At 45.7% G+C, this 18,048-nt stretch overlaps 1 long non-coding RNA gene across 1 annotated transcript in view; it reads left to right on the top strand.

Moving 5' to 3' along the window:
* Positions 1-553, top strand: part of LOC142303742 (uncharacterized) — a 73,062-nt gene extending 72,509 nt beyond the window's left edge. Inside the window, exon 3 of the long non-coding RNA XR_012753048.1 lies at positions 14-553. This is a non-coding gene — a long non-coding RNA (uncharacterized LOC142303742). The remainder of the gene's footprint in view (positions 1-13) is intronic.
* Positions 554-18,048: the final 17,495 nt, after the last annotated feature.

The following is an 18,048-nucleotide window of genomic DNA, read 5'->3' as shown; positions in this document are numbered from 1 at the left end:
TCCTATTTTTAAGGACACCGTGTTGGGATGTGCTGCAGAAAACCAGAGAAGGTAGAAGTCTGCAGAGTTGAGCAATGAATGTGAAAAGTCATAATGGCCTCTGGAAAAGATGAAGAAAAGAAAGAGAAAACTCCAATCAGAGACAATGTCATCTATAAGGTTACTGAATGTAACTGTTTATTTGTGATACAGACAAAGTCTCATCAGTACAGTGGTTCCTGTATGGTCTGCCGTGGATAAAAACTGATAACTCCCAGTTTCTCCTTATCATTGTTAAGAACATACTGAGAGTTGTGGCTTTATGGGATACAAATGTATATGGGTCTGACCTGATTAGAATATATGTAACATGTACTGCTGATGGTTCTGGTGATGTATCTCTGTTATAATGAGCGTTGTGATTCTGTGTTTATGGTAGTGTATTCTTGTGCTGTTATTAGTTCTGATCCTGTACACATGTAACAATCCATAACTTGTAATATTACGTTATACGTGGCTTTGTTAATAAAGTATTGTGCCGTCTGACAAGTTAAGGGTTACTATATTTTTATTTCTATTAGGATCATTAAAAGGGGTTTCTGCATTTTTGATGAATGTCTGCAGTCACTCTATGAGACTGCAAACTTCTGAATTCTCACAGCGCATGCACTGCACACTGTCAGGTTTCTCTGGTGCTGGCAGTGAGAGTGGGAGGTATAAAAATCTCACCTATATGACTTATATACATGCATTTATGTGCCAACTAGGCATGCCTGGTCTCAAGCAATAGCAGTGAATTGAGTGAGGCTGGATATGTCTAGTCGGAATTTGGCCGGAAGTATGTAAATTGCATTCTTCTACTTACATGACCGTTCACTTTTGCTGCAAGTATAATAGAATCTGAAAAGTGTGCAGTGCGAGTGCTGTGAGAATTCAAATGTTTGAAGTCATCTAGAGTGGCTGCAGACTTTTATCACAAACCTGGAAGAGCCCTTTAATTCTAAAATTAAGCACAGTAGCATGCCCATGCTAACAGCGTCTAATAGACTCACTGTAAAGATTCAGCTCTGCATGCTGGTTCCAGCAGTCATCACATGGTCACTCCACTCATATGCAATTTTCATACTTATGGCCACATGACATCTAGCTGTTCTTCTTGCTTCTCTATATGAAGCAGCAGCAGTAGTTTTCCACTGCACATAGAGAAAATTTAGAAGGACAGCTTGTCGGCATGACTGTAAGTGTACAAATCACATATAAATGAAAGGTCACATGACACATTTTCAACCCGCATAGGGGGGTTGGCAGAAAGCCTAGATTCACCTCTGCGTGGTTGGATGGCTGATCAAAAATGCTAAGTGCCTTATATTTGTATCCTTTACAGCAATAGCAGAGTTCATGTATTCATTGTTTGCAGTGTGCTGACAAATAATGTATCCTACAGTGGGTGAATTAAGTATTGAACACCTCACCAATTTTTTAAGTAAATAAATTTATTAGACTATAAGACAAAACAGACCAAAAGGCCCACCTAAGTTTTAGAGGAAGAAAATATTTTTAAAAATGTAACGTTGTTATTGGAGGGATCTGCTGCTGACACTGTTATTGGGATAATATCCCCAAATTCTGTACTAATATCCCCATCTTGGTGTTTATGTCCTTCATCCTGGTACATATGTCCCCAATTCTGGTATGTATGATCCCCATCCTGAGCCTATCCCGGTATTTTTGTCTCCTATCCTGTTATGTATGTCCCCCATCATGGACCCATCCTCTTACATATGCCTCCCATTATGCTGCACACATAATAAAAAAGCTTGGGCAATCATGTGTTTTCGCTATTAAAGTGCTGAAAAGAGGGTGGGATAATGAGCATAGGGAGTCGTAAATATTAATTTTCTTTAATAGCAGACACATGTGTTCGCCCCAGCCACCGTCTTTCTGCAGCTGCTTCTGACTCCTGTGATCCACTTCAAAGTCATCACCGCCCCTCCACCAGAAAGAACCAGGTACATCCGGACTATGAGATGCACCCCACTTTACTTCCCAATTTGAGGAAAAAAGTGTGTTTTATAGTCTGAAAAGTATTTCAAAGAAGCTATTCACATAAATTTCTTACCAGATGTCGGTAACAACAAGTGATGGGTGAGCCCAAACTGTAAAGTTCTGGGTCCATACCAGATACCAATGGATTCAGCCACTCAGATAATTAAAAAAAAAGGAAAATTAAAGAAAATAGGGAATAAAGCAAGGGCATTTTACTTACTGATTCTCCCGCATGACTGTAACACTACTTCCTGGTTAACTCTCATACATATTCACTGCTTCCTCCATCCCCCAGCAGTCCTAGTGTCTGTGATTGGTTTCAGTCAGACCGTTCCTCACTCTGAAATCACAGGTGCCTCACCCTGAAATCTCACACACTGTCTGTGTGACACCCTGGACTAGCCAGGTAGTCACAGATAGACCCCCGCACTACACCTGTCCCCCAATAAGGTACCATCAGCCAAACTTTAAAACCTAGTCACCTTTCTCAGTGCTTGATGGACACACCGCGGAGCCAGGTGGTTGGCCACGCCTCCCGAGGAGTTCAGAGAGCCTGAGGCAGGAAACACAGGAGTTGTCAGGAGTTGAGTTGACAGGAGTAAAGGAGGAGGACAGGCCTGTGACAGTCTGACAGGTGCCAGGGTTGGAGCCCGGGCACCTTTGGCTAGGAGGCATACGGTGGCCTTGTGGCGCCCTGGCCTAGCCAGGTCGTCACAGATAACACACAAACACCCCCACCCCTATTAGACCAGGCACTGACAGCAAGGTTGGCAGACAGTGGTGGCCGTCTGCAGGAGAGGTGGAGCAACGCGGAACCGTAGGACCGGGGTCGGGCGATGGCCCGCCGGTACCGACCAGGGAGCGAAGTGAAGCCAGCACACACAGGCAGGGCCATCGGACCCCGACCAGGCTTGGAGCCGCCGACAATAGTCAAATCCAAATGTGACCGGAACCCCAGGGGTTTCCTAACAGCAAAAGTCCTGATTGAAGGCAACCGACCACACCGTGAGGGTATACAGCTACCTCCTAAGGCTAGAGACCCAAGGGCCAGCTCCTGCAGGCAAACGGGCTCCTCCGGTACCCATACACCGGGGAGCGGACTACCGTTGAGAATCCATAGTAGTCAAAAGGAGAACATCAAGGTGCAGGGAAAGACAGCCGCCATCACCTGTCCGGGGAGAGACACTGCAGCCGGCTGCGGGACCCGTCCATCCAGCCGTTTGGTTTACCGAGGACTTTGTACCTTTCTTGCTGAGTGAGTACACCCGTGCCATCCGGCACCACGCCGCGCTGTCCCTGTAACCCTGCACCTCACCAACCCTGCCTCCCCACAACATCATCGGGCCCCGGGACCACTGACCCCTACCCACGGAGGGGGGAAACAACATCCCAGCTGCTCCTTACCATTGCTCCCGGGATCCCCGTCATCAGCAGCGGTGGTGCCTATCTTCACCACGACCTGTGGGTGGCGTCACGGACTAAATTCCCCAAACCAACCACCCCTTTCACTCACGGGCGAGGAGCGCCACTCGAGTCCCCGGATCCGGCCCACCGCTCGAGCCACCGAGCAGCCATCGCGGCAGCGCCGGACCCGAGCGTTAGCGAGCGCAGCGCAGCGGCGTCCTCCCCGCCCACGACAGCCTTAGCCTGCAGGAGTCGGAAAGACGGCTCGGTGGAACCGTGGTGGACCGGGACAGGGTAGTTGCCCGCTGGTACCGACCCGGGGAACCGACTCGGAAACCGGAGCAAACAGGGGGGTACTCAGACCCTGAAATGAGGTCCAGAATCCACTGGACTGAGTTAATTAACTGATTGAGGTCTGGACTTTAGGTCCTTTCCCACCCAAGTCCCAACTGAAGACAACAGCCCACCGAGGGGGATAGAAAGCCACCGCACAGGCAGAGAGATCCCACGGGCCAGCATCTTCGGGCAAAAGGGCTCTCCCGACATTCACAAAGCCGAAGCGCAGGCAGTCCACAGATACACAACACGGTGCAGGAGAAAGGCCAAGACCATCGAACCAGGTGGGGAACCAGACGCACCCGGCTGCGGGCACCGACCACCATCAACTTGGTTTACCAGAGACTTGTGTCAATAATCATGCGTACAACAGTGCCATCCGGCCGCGCACCGCCCTGCACCGCCCAGCTATCCCCAACGGGTCCCGGAGCCATCACACCTACCCACGGAGGGATTAACATCTTGCTGCACCACCATCTCCCCCGGGTGCCCAGTAATCGCAGCAGTGGTGTCCAACTTCACCATGACCCATGGTTGGCGTCACGAACTCAAGCGCGGCTTCGGCCGTGCACCTACCTAACCCCCACCAAAAGTGCCAGCACCCCCTTTCAGAGCAAAGTGACCCCAGATCCAGAGGCGCTCGAGCCACCCACCAACGAGCCCGGATCCGAGCGGCTCGGCTGCAGCCGAGCACGGGGCGGTACATCTGCATACCTATAATTTACAAAGAAATAAATATATGACAGGAGATGCAAATTTGATGCAGATATCTGGTGTAGACATTTCAGCACCAAATTTGCATCTCCTGGCAGAAAACAACACCGAAATGGCATCAAACCGTTTTTGAGAATTTTTTTGGCCAAATGATGCAAATTTGATGCTGAATACACCAAATTCCTGCACCAAATCTGCATCTCCTGGCAAAAAATGAAAAAGCATCAAAATGCGATCCAGTTTTGATACGATTTTTTTGCCAGGAGATGCAGTTTTGGTGCAGAAATATATACACCAGAGTCTGCATTTTCTGGTAAAAAAAAATTATATCGCGTTTAGATGCTTTTTTTGCCAGAAGATCCAGATTTCAAGCAGTAATTTGGTGTATAAATTTCAGCACCAAATCTGCATCTCTTGGCAAAAAAACACTGTTTTCTGCCAGGAAATGCAGGTCTGATTGAACTCAGTCCAAGTGAGATGAGGTTATTGAGTTCAATGAGGTCATCTGTGGTCCGTTTACGAGCGGTCAAAGGTGAGGTACCGTGGGGACCTCCAGCTGTGACCGCAGATAAACTGAGTGACGTCACCACTCACAGCTGCAGCTCAGTCAGTCTGTGTCTGAAGCCACAGCAGGCGGTTATGTTCTGTGCCCGCACACTGTAACTTCAGTATGTTGTGGAGCCGGGATTGTCATGGGACCTTATGTGGATTACGTCAGAACTGGGTGTTTGGGGTAAATAAATTGGAGAATGAGGGTGTTTTTTTTGTATTTTATTTCAAATAGAGAATTTTGTTCGGTGTTTGTGTTTATTTCTTTTTACTTACAGTATTAGTAATGGGGGTGGTTGGTCCCATAGATGCCTCCCATTACTAATAGGGCTTAGTGGCAGATTTGAGCTGTCATTAACCCCTTATTTTAACCCGATTGCCACCACACCAGGGCAATAGGGATGAGCCGGGTAAAGTGCCGGAATTGTCACATCTAATAGATGCGACAATTCCGGGCGGCTGCAGGCTGATATTTTTAGGCTGGTTTGGCCCCATAACCATAGGCCTTCTCAGCCTGAGAATAACAAGCCACAGATGTCAGCTTTATCATGGCTGGGTATCAATATTGGGGGGACTGAACACCGGTTTTTAAAATGATTTATTTAAAATAAAAAAAAAATAAAAAGCCACATGGGGTCCCTCTTATTTTGATACACAGCCAAGATAAGCAGATGGCTGTGGGCTGCAGCCTGTAGCCGTATGTTTTATATGTGCTGTGCATCACAATGTGGGGGGACCCTACATCAATTTATTTATTTTAACAATATAGCTATGCAGACAGAATGTGTAATTCCAACCAATCACAGATGCTGTCACACAGGGTGGGGGTGTAGTCTGACTGCAAGATGCTGCCGGTGGGAAAGGGAAGCAATAAATATGTATGAGGTTTAATGAGCAGCCCCAAGAAATAGTGTTATAGCTGTGAAGGAGACTCAGTAAGTCTAACAGTTCTGCTCTAATCCCCCTAGCCCTTTCTACCACAACGTTCTGGTCCCCATAGACATATGAAAATTGGTGTGTGGGCAGATGTTCGGGTTCAAGTCCAGTCCTGAATTGGACCCACCCATCTTTAGTAACAACCCATCCAATTACACTGTCAAATAAATCAAACCATAGATGTCCATAGATTGAGTGATATGTAATAATGAGACATTTCATTGTGAAAAAGTATTGAACAATCTTACTAAATGTATTTATTACTTTGTACAAAAGCCTTTGTTGGTCATGACAGCTTCAAGATGCCTCCTGAATGGAAAAACTAATCGCATGCATTGCTCAGGTGTGGTTTTGGCACATTCTTACACACAAACACTCTTCAAATCCTGAAGGTTCTTCTTCTCCTGCTAAGAACTTGGAGCTTTAGTTCCTTCCATATATTTTCTATGGGATTCAGGTCAAGTGATTTGCTGGGCCTTTATAGCAGGTTCATTTTCTTTCTCTGAAACCAATTGAGCGTTTCCTTGGCTGTTAGTTTGGGATCATTGTCTTGCTGAATTGTCCACCCTTGTTTCATCTTCATCATCCTGGTAGATGGAGGCAGATTTTTATCAAGAACGTCTTGGTACATTTGGCCATTCATCCTTCCTTCAATTATGAAGTTTGCCATTGCCATATGCTGAAAAACACAGCCCCACACCATGATGTTCCCACTTCCTAACTTCGTTATTTGTATGGTGTTTTGGGGTTGGTATGCAGTGTTTTTTGACCTCCAATCATAGTACTTATTATGGTATCCAAAGTGTTCAATTTTGGTCTCATCTGACCAAACTATATATCCCAATATTTGACAAGCTTGTTTAAATGTTGTTGAGAAAACTTTAAATGCACTTGACCATGCTTTGAATCTTTCCTGATGAGCATGCATACATACCATGGAATTTAAGTTCATTACTTATTGTTTTCTTTGAAACAATTGTACTTCCTGATTCCAAATCTTTTTGTAGCTCTCTAAAAGTGGTTCTTGGCTCTTTGACAACTCTTCTGATAATTATTTTCACTCCTCTGCCTGAAATTTTGCGAGGATATCCAGCCATGATGAAGTAAACAGCTAGGGACTGGTATTCTCAGGCTGGGGATGCCCTTGGTTATTACCAACCCCCAATCTAAAAATAGCAACCTGTAGCTTTGTCTTTGTCTATTGAATACCTATTCCCTTTCAATCTGTGCCAGATTGAAAAGGCACACTGAGTATCTACAAATTGTACTGATTGTTCCAATAAAGTGTACACTCTTACAGGGCAGTGGAAATATTTGCTACTGTCCATGAACAATCATGAACATGTGAATTGCCCCATTCACTATTAGGGTATGTGCGCACGTTGCTTTTTACCTGCTTTTTACCTGCTTTTTTGCTGCTTTTTCTTCTGCGCTGTTTAATGCCAAAATGGATGTGTTCTTCTATTCAAGCAAAGTCTATGGGAATTTGGGTTTCTTGTTCACACTATGTTGTTCAAAATGTTGCCTTTTTGTGGCAGAACTTTGGTCAAAAACTCAGCTTTGCAGTGCAAAACCCAAATGGCAAAAACAATTGACATGTTGCTTCTTTGAAAAGCTGAGTTTTTGACCAAAGTTCTGCCTCAAAAAGGCAGCATTTTGAACAACATAGTGTGAACAAGAAACCCAAATTCCCATAGACTTTGCTTGAATAGAAGAACACATCCATTTTGGCATTAAACAGCGCAGAAGAAAAAGCAGCAAAAAAGCAGGTAAAAAGCAGGTAAAAAGCAACGTGCGCACATACCCTTATAGAAATGAGCACACAAAAAACAGACATCTGAATGAGCCATTACTTATCAATTGTAAGCTGTTGTGTGCAGGGCCCTCACTACTCTTGTTAATTGTTGAATTATGTGTTACTCTAATTTCTGATATTGTTTGTACATATCCTGTCTGAATCATAAAGTGCCACGAAATATGTCAGCGCTATAGAAATAAAACTATTATTTGCCTGTTAACGGGGTTTTCCTACAAAGTTAACTTTAATCAATAAATCAAAATACTAATAAGTTACACATTTGGATGTGTGTAAAATGAAAATTTCCTATGCTGAGATAATCTTATATGTGTCCCTACTGTTTACTGTTTAATGGCTGTTTCTGACCATGCAGGAAAATGGTCTAATCATACCACATTTCCTGGCCTGGGGAGAAAGTAAAAAAGTATAAAGACAATACAGCATGGGATCACAAATAATTCTTTCTTTGAGGTAAAACATTTTTTAAAAACAGCCAGGAAAATGTTTTACCTCCCAAAAAGAATGAGCTATGATCCCATGCTGTAATGCAGTGTTCCCCTACTCTAGTCCTCAAGGCCCACCATCAGTGCATGTTTTCAGGATTTCCTTAAGGGGGCTTTATACACAGCGATATCGCTAGCAATATCGCTGGTGAAAGCACCCGCCCCCGTCGCTTGTGTGCCACGGGCAAATCGCTAGGAGCCATCATACAGACTTATCTGCCTAGCAACGTCGCTGTTGCCGGCGAACCGCCTCCTTTCTAAGGGGGCGGATCGTGTGGCGTCACAGCGGCGTCACTAAATGGCCACCCAATAGAAGCGGAGGGGCGGAGATGAGCGGCCGTAACATCCCGGCCACCTCCTTCCTTCCGCATTGCCGGCGGCCGCAGGTAAACTGTAGTTTATCGTTCCCGAGGTGTCACACATAGCGATGTGTGCTGCCTCGGGAACGACAGACAACCTGCGTCCTCAACAATCAACGATTTTTTGAAAATGAATGACGTGTCAACGATAGACGATTTGGTGAGTATTTTCCACCAATGGCCGTTCGTTGGTGTCACACGCAACGACATCGCTAACGATGCTGGATGTGCGTCACGGAATCCGTGATCCCGGCGATATATCATTAGATACGTCGTTGCGTATAACGGGGCCTTTAGTATTACACAGGTCATAATTTAATCCCTTGGACAGGTGATGATTCTATCATTTGTACAAATGGATCGGGGCAGTTATCGAGGGCAAGCCTAGGCTGCTGTGCAGCCCTGCATGGTCAGTCCGCGCCCCGGCCACCTCCACAGTACAAATGAATATATTTTTGGCACCTTCCTTTAGGAAGATTTCAGACACGTAGTCCAGTTTCTCAACAAACAGTTCTTTACTTGTAAAATCACGTAACACTTGCAGAGCAGGTATATTACGGGCACTCTTTTTTAATGTTACACGGGCCGCACAGTTCACAATACCTTTCAATTTAGGTGCAGACTGTGTGACGCCCCAGGGTTATGGGCTGCTCGGTCCCGGGCGCATGGTGCGCGGTGGGAAACAGTCGTGGTTGTGGCCGATGCCCGGTTCCGTGACCCTGGAAGATGGTCCGAATAAAAAGGGGTAAAAATAAAAGAAAAGGAAGAAATAAAAATAAAGAGTTTTTTGACTACGCCACTTGTGGTATGCGGCCAGGTTATTGAAGCTGCCGCAGCAGGGACTTGCTGTGGCTGATGGAGCAGTGCAGCTTAGGTGTTTTGGGCCCTCCACAAGCAGGGCTTGACCCAGCAGTGGATGATGGAGGTTATAATAGGGAACAGTCAGTGTATGTGTATGGAGGCGGTAAGGAAACAGTCCACACCAGAATTGCAGTTTTAACTTGGCTTGTTTTTACTTGAGTGTGTTGACCCGCTGGTGCCGGTTCCAGGTGTTCCCACACCCATTGTTCTCCGTGCCAGCTGTGACCTGGGTTGGCTGTCCTCCGTGCACACTTGTTGTTGATGGACTCCCGTGGCCTAGAGCTGCTTGGGAACCCCTCCGTTTCTGTCTTGGTCCTATTGCAGGCAGCCTGGACTGTTTAGGGAGGTCAATCCCCGGTCCCCTCTTTGCTGCTGATACTTCAGACTATTTGGTTGGCGATGGACCCTGGAGATCTTCTCGCCTGGCAGATTTAACAGTTGACCATAAAGTGTCCCACTGTCCTAGGGTCTGCACCCCGCCTCCTACTACAACTCTAAACTCTTATCTCCTTCACTTCCTTTCCTCACTATCCTTCTCTTCTCCTCACTCGACTCCTAACAGACTGAACAGGCCGATCAACCTTCTAATATGTTATCTATCTACAGGTAGCTATGTTTTCTGCTCTGCCCACAATATGGCAGAGCGAACTGCGCCTGCACGAGCAGACATGACTGCACAGGCGCAAGATTTGAAAGAGCAACGTGGATGATGACGGAGGCATCATCACGTCAATCAAGAAAGGAGAACGGCGAACAGCGGCAGGAGGGGTGACAGGAGCAGAAAATGAGCATGCCCATCTGAGCCACACAGGTAATTAGCATACCTAATGGTCATGTTTTATGAAGTTATTTTTGGGATCTGCAAGGGGATTAAGGGAAAAAGGTGTGTCGCGGGCGGAGGAAGGGACGCTGCGCTCTCCCACTGCTCAGGTCCGGCTGCTGCTGCTACTGCTGCTCGGTGGTGGCTCGAGTGGTGGGCCGGATGCCGGGGACTCGAGCGGCATTCCTCGCCCGTGAGTGAAAAGGGGAATGGTTTTGGGGATTTATTGTCCGTGACGCCACCCATGGTTGTGGTGAGGTTGTGACACCACCGCTGCTCTGGACGAGGATCCCGGGAGCGATGACTGGGAGCAGCTTGGATGTTGGTTCTCCCCTCCGTGGGCAGGGGGTTGGTTGTCCCGGGGCCCGGTGAAGGAGGTAGGGATGGATGGCAGGTGGGTTACGGGGCCTGGCGAGGTGCAGGGTCGCGGGGGCAGCACTGTGCCGCATGGCACGGTAGTATTCACTCAGCCAATCACGAAGACACAGTCCTTGGTAAAACACACAGCTGGATGGACGGGGCCCACTGACGGCTGCGGTGGTTCCTGCTCCTGGTAGGTTGATGGTGACTGCCTTTCCCTGCACCTGTGTAGTGTGTACGGTTCCAATGGATTCCCACCGGTAACCCGCTCCCCAGCTTGGATGGGTGCTGAAGGAGCCCCTTTTGCCCGCAGGCTCTGGCCCTGGGAACTTTAGCCTTGGCGGTGACTGTGTTTCCCTTCACGGTTTGAGCTGTCGCCTTCTATCGGGACTTGACTGCTGGGAAACCGAGGAGGTTCCCTTCGCTAACAGATTTGACAAATTCAACGGCGACTCCTAGCCTTGTCGGGGTCCGTAAGCCCTGCCGGATGGTGCTGGCTTCTCTTTGCTCGCCGGTTCGGTACCGCCGGGCCACCGTCCGTCCACGGTCCTTACGGTTTGCTCCAATCGGCCTCTCCTGCAGATGGTCACCACCATCGGCCAACCTTGCTGTACCGTTCGGGCCCCACACCCGGACGCCGTCAGACAGTTGCTCTCTTGCCACTTCACTCTCCTCCACTAAAACTGAAACTGATCCTTTTTCCCGCCTCCAGGACTGTGAACTCCTCGGTGGGTGGGACCAACCACCTGGCCCACCCCCTGGTGTGGACATCAGCCCCTGGAGGAAGGCAACAAGGATTTTGTGTTTGGCTTTGGTGTGCCTAACCAGGGTGTGGGGTGTGTTGGTGTTGTTCTGTGACGACCTGGCTTGTCCAGGGCGCCACAGGTGCACCTTCATAGAATGCAGCCCAGGAGCTGCAAAAGGTGATACTTTTAGTTTAATAGTGAAAAAAGTGGTGACAGGTTCCCTTTAACTTCATTAGTCCACACAGTAAAGTCAAATAGTACTTCACAATACTGTCCCCTCCCCCCAACAGGTAAAGTCTTTTTTACAGTTGCTATTGTTTAGCCCTAATCTTCCCCTTTATGAAGATAGGGACAAAATTTGCCCTCAAGGGCTGTCACACTGTAGAGGGATCAGCCCTATTCTCATTTGCACAAGGAATGACTAGAAGCAATGGGATGAAATTGATTGGGAGGAGACACAGATAAGATATTAGAAGGTTGATCAACAAGTGGAACAGGCTCCCACAAGGGGAAGTGAGTTTCTCTTCAATGGAAGTCTTCAAACAGTGGCTGGACAGACATCTGTGTGGGGGTCAATCCTGCAATGAGAAGGGGGTTGGACCAGATGACCGTGGAGGTCCCTTCAAACTCTACCATTGTATGATTCCATGAAATCTCCTTTAAGGCTAAAGGATGGGATAATATCAAAGATTTGATGTTTTCTTGTGCCTGACGGTCCTGAGGAAGGGAGCTGAGCCTCCTGAAATGCGTAGACCTGTGCAAAATAAAGATACATTAATCATATCATTTGAACAGTGATCATTGGCGCGGCATATGAAAACCCTTCTCTACCTCTCTCTGTTATCTGCCGCTTGGGTTGCTGCTGCCGTGATCAAGTTTTCCATGCGTTTACAGTAGTTGTGACTTTCATATCTCCATCTGGTGAGTATTATTGCTCCCAGACCTCACCCCGCATATATTGGGGTAAGACCCTATTGCGCTTTCTTTCCACAACTCTTCACTCCTATATCTCAACTGTGACTTGATCTCATACTGATAGACACTGAAAGGAATCAAAACACCCTATAAATTTAGAGATTATTAATACACAGTATAATGCTACCATGCAACAATTGCCAGCTGGTAGACAAGGTAATATAACTAAATTTCAAAATATGTGTTAAATTAATCTCCAGGGTGAAGATCCTGTTGTGGTGATATACGTCCATTTTTTATTGTATTTGTTCAAATATAGTAAGTATTGATCTTTGTTGTTTCTTTTACCTTTGCACTGTTTGTTCTATTCTATTGTTTGTGTGCTAAGCTGCCAAATAGCAACCCTTGTATTTTATACATCAGACATGTTGTAATACAAGACTTTGCAAACGCTTTCCTTCTGAAAAGTTTTAATAAAATGTATGTTCATTTAAGGTCATAAAAACACATTCTGCCTGCTTTTCTCTCCTGCAGTGTTTCACCCTTCTGTTATTTCTAATACAGCATTTAAAACTCCGGCGAAAACAGAAGACAATGCGCAGGATTTCCAGCCTCACACCTGACATCAAAGACAGACTGAACAGAAGGGGAGGAGAAATCTTGTATAATGAGGACCGGAGGCAGCCTGATCTCCTGGGCAGTGTACACCCCATAGCCTGGAAGATCAAAGCTATAAAAGATGATTTTTACTGAACGAGCCATCATCCAGGAGGCATACAGGTGTGACTAATTTCAGCTGTATACAACCTGCAGTCCCAAACTAATAAAAAACCTCAAAAGTGTGACAGATTCCCTTTAGGCCAGAATCACACTTGCTAGTGCCTTGCGCGAGTCTCTCATGGTAGAACCCGGCATGGCCGCACACTCCCCTGACAGGAGCGGGTCAGTTGCATGTATCTCTATGCAGCTCAGACGCTCCTGTACGCATAGTGTGCGGCCATGCCGGCTTCTACCATGAGAGACTCGCGCGAGTTACACGCAAGGCACTGGCAAGTGTGATTCTGGCCTAAGTGTGTGTCCTTTCTATGCTTTCTTTTTATTTCCACTTCAATGCATGAGTTACCTTAGAGCAGCTGCTGTTAAGACTTTCTCTTATAGCAAACGATACATGTAGGGATTTCAGTATTATTTGCCAGGGACTATCTATTTATTCATAATGTTGTTTGGTCACTTCTTGCTCCTATTTCTGATCACTCTACATAGCTCCAGATTCAGTCCCGCTGTCCCGGCAGTCAGGGAATTGTCCCGGCAGTCAGGGAATTGTCCCGGCAGTCAGGGAATTTGTCCCGACTTTCTCTCAAATCTCGTCGGTTCCATAGCTCCTCAGAGGACAGGGCTGACATTACTCTGCATATAAGTTAAATAAAAAATGCACTTCTCTGGTCTTATGTAGCGTAAATGAAACTTTTTTTTCTGCTGCTTTTTTGCACAGAAATTCTACTGTGTATAACTGTTCAAGCAAAGTGGATGTGATATAATGAATTCTTCACCCATTGTGAGTCTAAATATGTGGCTGAACTATGCAGTTTTTGTTCTTTTTTTTCCATTTAGAGACTTTTATGTGGAGCCTAAAAAAAATCGCACTAAGAAAGACTGCAGTTATTTTTTTAGGTACAGAATTTAAGCTTTCTTGAACTATAAAAAAACCCACTTAAAATAGCAGCTTCACATCTGCACCAAAAACACATCAAATAAAGGGGAAAAGGCATAAAAAATGCAGCAGAAATGCAATAACCAGATAGATAGTTATTGTGTAGTTTGGTGCACAAAAAACCTCCCATAGTATTTATTCAATATGCGAACATGGCCTTACAGACACAAAAAAGGCAGATGTCATATAGTGATGCCACATAAAACTTAGAAAGTTCTTGTTGCTACAACTATGAATGAATGAATGAACAAATAATAAATCTATAGGTCCCACGTGAAGCTGAGCATGATGCACAGATGACTCACGCCAGCCATGGATAGTCAAAAGCTGCGCTGGAAGGTAAGGCGGGCTTTACATATTGCGACATCGGTAACGATATATCGTCGGGGTCACGTCGTTAGTGACGTACATCTGGCGCCGTTACCGACATCGCAGCGTGTAAACCCTAGGAGCAACGATCACCGATCGCAAAAACGTCAAAAATCGTTGACCGGTGACACGTCGCTCCTTTTCATAATATCATTACTGCTGCTGGTACGATGTTGCTTGTCGTTCCTGCGGCACCACACATCGCTGTGTGTGACACCGTATGAACGACAATCATCTCCTTACCTGCCTCCACCAGCAATGCGGAAGGAAGGAGGTGGGGGGGTTGTTATGTGGGGCGGGTGCTATCGCGCTCAACATCGCTAGCAATTGCTAGCGATGTCGCAACGTGTAAAGCCCGCCTAAGAGATTCTTGGCCTCCCATCCAGCCACGAGGTATTACAGACCTGGATTCTGAACCTGACTCCTATGAATTGGCCCGTTCATGTCTAATCCCAAGCGTCCAGGATACAACAGGACAGTAATGGATTTGTGTCTACACCCTGTAGTCTCTGGCATCTGCTAAATGTTCCTCACTGCCACCTCCCTTCTGACATCTCCTCCTACAAGGGTAGAGAAAAATGGCAGATGTGTGTGGTCTTTGGGTGGGGTATGCAGCGTGGTCAAAAGTGGCTGTGGCGCATGTAGAGCATAATTTCTCTTTCTTTCTATCCTTCCAAATTTGAGAGGTATGCACTATGATTTCTTTGCTGACATTATCAGAGCATTGTTTTTCTATTTACTTTCAATTTGTTTTAAAGAAGTTGTCAAGAAGTATGATATTGATAATTTGTTTTCATAGCATAGGTCATTATTACCAGGGGAAAGGGCAGACACCCAGCACCTTCAAATAGCTACTGCACATACATAATGCAGGGAGCCGCAACAACACGGCTCTGTACATTGTATAGTGGCCATTCTCCACAATTGGATGTGTTTAAAAAAAAGTTCCTGTGCAGGGATAATGTTATATATGTGTCAAGCGGCGTAACTAGAGTTTGATGGGCCATGGTGCAAAGTTTGGACCTGGGTCCCCCCTAACCTTATACCGACACTTGGGGTACAGGATAATGACACCAATACTCTCTCAGCACCCAGGTTTCCCATGATCTGAAATTTCTTTTTCTATGAGCACCCTGCTTTCCTATGTTTTGTTATCCATCTTGTCCTCAGAACCCAGCTTCCCCATGTTCTGCTATACATCTTTCCCTCAGCATGCAGCTTCCCCATTCTCTGTTATACATCGTTCTCTCAGCACACATTTTCACACTGCAAAATTGCTTGCATACAGTATAATGGCCCTCCATAAAAGTATAAAGGCTCCCTCATAGCTCTCTATGTGCTATAATGGCCCCCACATAGCCTTCTGCATAGTATAATGGGTCCCACATAACCCTTCATATATTACAATGCACCCCCATAGTCGTTCATGTATTATAATGCACCTCCCATAGTCCTTCATGTACAGTCAGGGCCAGAAATATTTGGACAGTGACACAAGTTTTGTTATTTTAGCTGTTTACAAAAACATGTTCAGAAATACAATTATATATATAATATGGGCTGAAAGTGCACACTCCCAGCTGCAATATGAGAGTTTTCACATCCAAATTGGAGAAAGGGTTTAGGAATCATAGCTCTGTAATGCATAGCCTCCTCTTTTTCAAGGGACCAAAAGTAATTGGACAAGGGACTCTAAGGGCTGCAATTAACTCTGAAGGCGTCTCCCTCGTTAACCTGTAATCAGTGAAGTAGTTAAAAGGTCTGGGGTTGATTACAGGTGTGTGGTTTTGCATTTGGAAGCTGTTGCTGTGACCAGACAACATGCGGTCTAAGGAACTCTCAATTGAGGTGAAGCAGAACATCCTGAGGCTGAAAAAAAAGAAAAAATCCATCAGAGAGATAGCAGACATGCTTGGAGTAGCAAAATCAACAGTCGGGTACATTCTGAGAAAAAAGGAATTGACTGGTGAGCTTGGGAACTCAAAAAGGCCTGGGCGTCCACGGATGACAACAGTGGTGGATGATCGCCGCATACTTTCTTTGGTGAAGAAGAACCCGTTCACAACATCAACTGAAGTCCAGAACACTCTCAGTGAAGTAGGTGTATCTGTCTCTAAGTCAACAGTAAAGAGAAGACTCCATGAAAGTAAATACAAAGGGTTCACATCTAGATGCAAACCATTCATCAATTCCAAAAATAGACAGGCCAGAGTTAAATTTGCTGAAAAACACCTCATGAAGCCAGCTCAGTTCTGGAAAAGTATTCTATGGACAGATGAGACAAAGATCAACCTGTACCAGAATGATGGGAAGAAAAAAGTTTGGAGAAGAAAGGGAACGGCACATGATCCAAGGCACACCCCATCCTCTGTAAAACATGGTGGAGGCAACGTGATGGCATGGGCATGCATGGCTTTCAATGGCACTGGGTCACTTGTGTTTATTGATGACATAACAGCAGACAAGAGTAGCCGGATGAATTCTGAAGTGTACCGGGATATACTTTCAGCCCAGATTCAGCCAAATGCCGCAAAGTTGATCGGACGGCGCTTCATAGTACAGATGGACAATGACCCCAAGCATACAGCCAAAGCTACCCAGGAGTTCATGAGTGCTAAAAAGTGGAACATTCTGCAATGGCCAAGTCAATCACCAGATCTTAACCCAATTGAGCATGCATTTCACTTGCTCAAATCCAGACTTAAGACGGAAAGACCCACAAACAAGCAAGACCTGAAGGCTGCGGCTGGAAAGGCCTGGCAAAGCATTAAGAAGGAGGAAACCCAGCGTTTGGTGATGTACATGGGTTCCAGACTTAAGGCAGTGATTGCCTCCAAAGGATTCGCAACAAAATATTGAAAATAAAAATATTTTGTTTGGGTTTGGTTTATTTGTCCAGTTACTTTTGACCTCCTAAAATGTGGAGTAAAGAAATGTGTACAATTCCTACAATTTCTATCAGATATTTTTGTTCAAACCTTCAAATTAAACGTTACAATCTGCACTTGAATTCTGTTGTAGAGGTTTCATTTCAAATCCAATGTGGTGGCATGCAGAGCCCAACTCGCGAAAATTGTGTCACTGTCCAAATATTTCTGGACCTAACTGTATAAGGTAGCCCTCATAGTCCTCCAATTATTATCATGCACTTCCGATAGTCCTCCATGTATTACAATTCACCCCATAGTCCTTCAAATATTATAATGCAGCCTCCATAGTCCTGCATGTATGATAATGCACCCCCCCATAGCCCTCCATATATTATAATTCACTCCATAGTCCTCCATATATTATACTGCAGCCCCCATAGTCCTTCATGCTTTATAACGCACCCCCATAGTACATGTATGAAGTAGCCCCCATAATTCTCCATATATTATAATGCACCCCCATAGTCCTCCATGTATTACTGTATAATGCATTCCCCATAGTCCTCCATGTATTATAATGCAGCCCCCATTATCTTATATGTATTACAATGCAGCCCCCATAGTCCTATATGTATTATAATGCAGCCCCCATAGTCCTATATGTATTATAATGCAGCCCCCAGAGTCCTTCATATTGTATTATGAAGCCCTCATAACATATAATGTACCCCATAGTCCTCCATTTATTATAATACACCCCCATAGTCCATGT

Source organism: Anomaloglossus baeobatrachus, chromosome 4, assembly GCF_048569485.1.
Source record: "Anomaloglossus baeobatrachus isolate aAnoBae1 chromosome 4, aAnoBae1.hap1, whole genome shotgun sequence".
Taxonomy (NCBI): Eukaryota; Metazoa; Chordata; class Amphibia; order Anura; family Aromobatidae; genus Anomaloglossus; species Anomaloglossus baeobatrachus.
The sequence above is the reverse complement of the archived record's forward strand: the minus strand, read 5'-3'. Positions and strand labels throughout refer to the sequence as shown.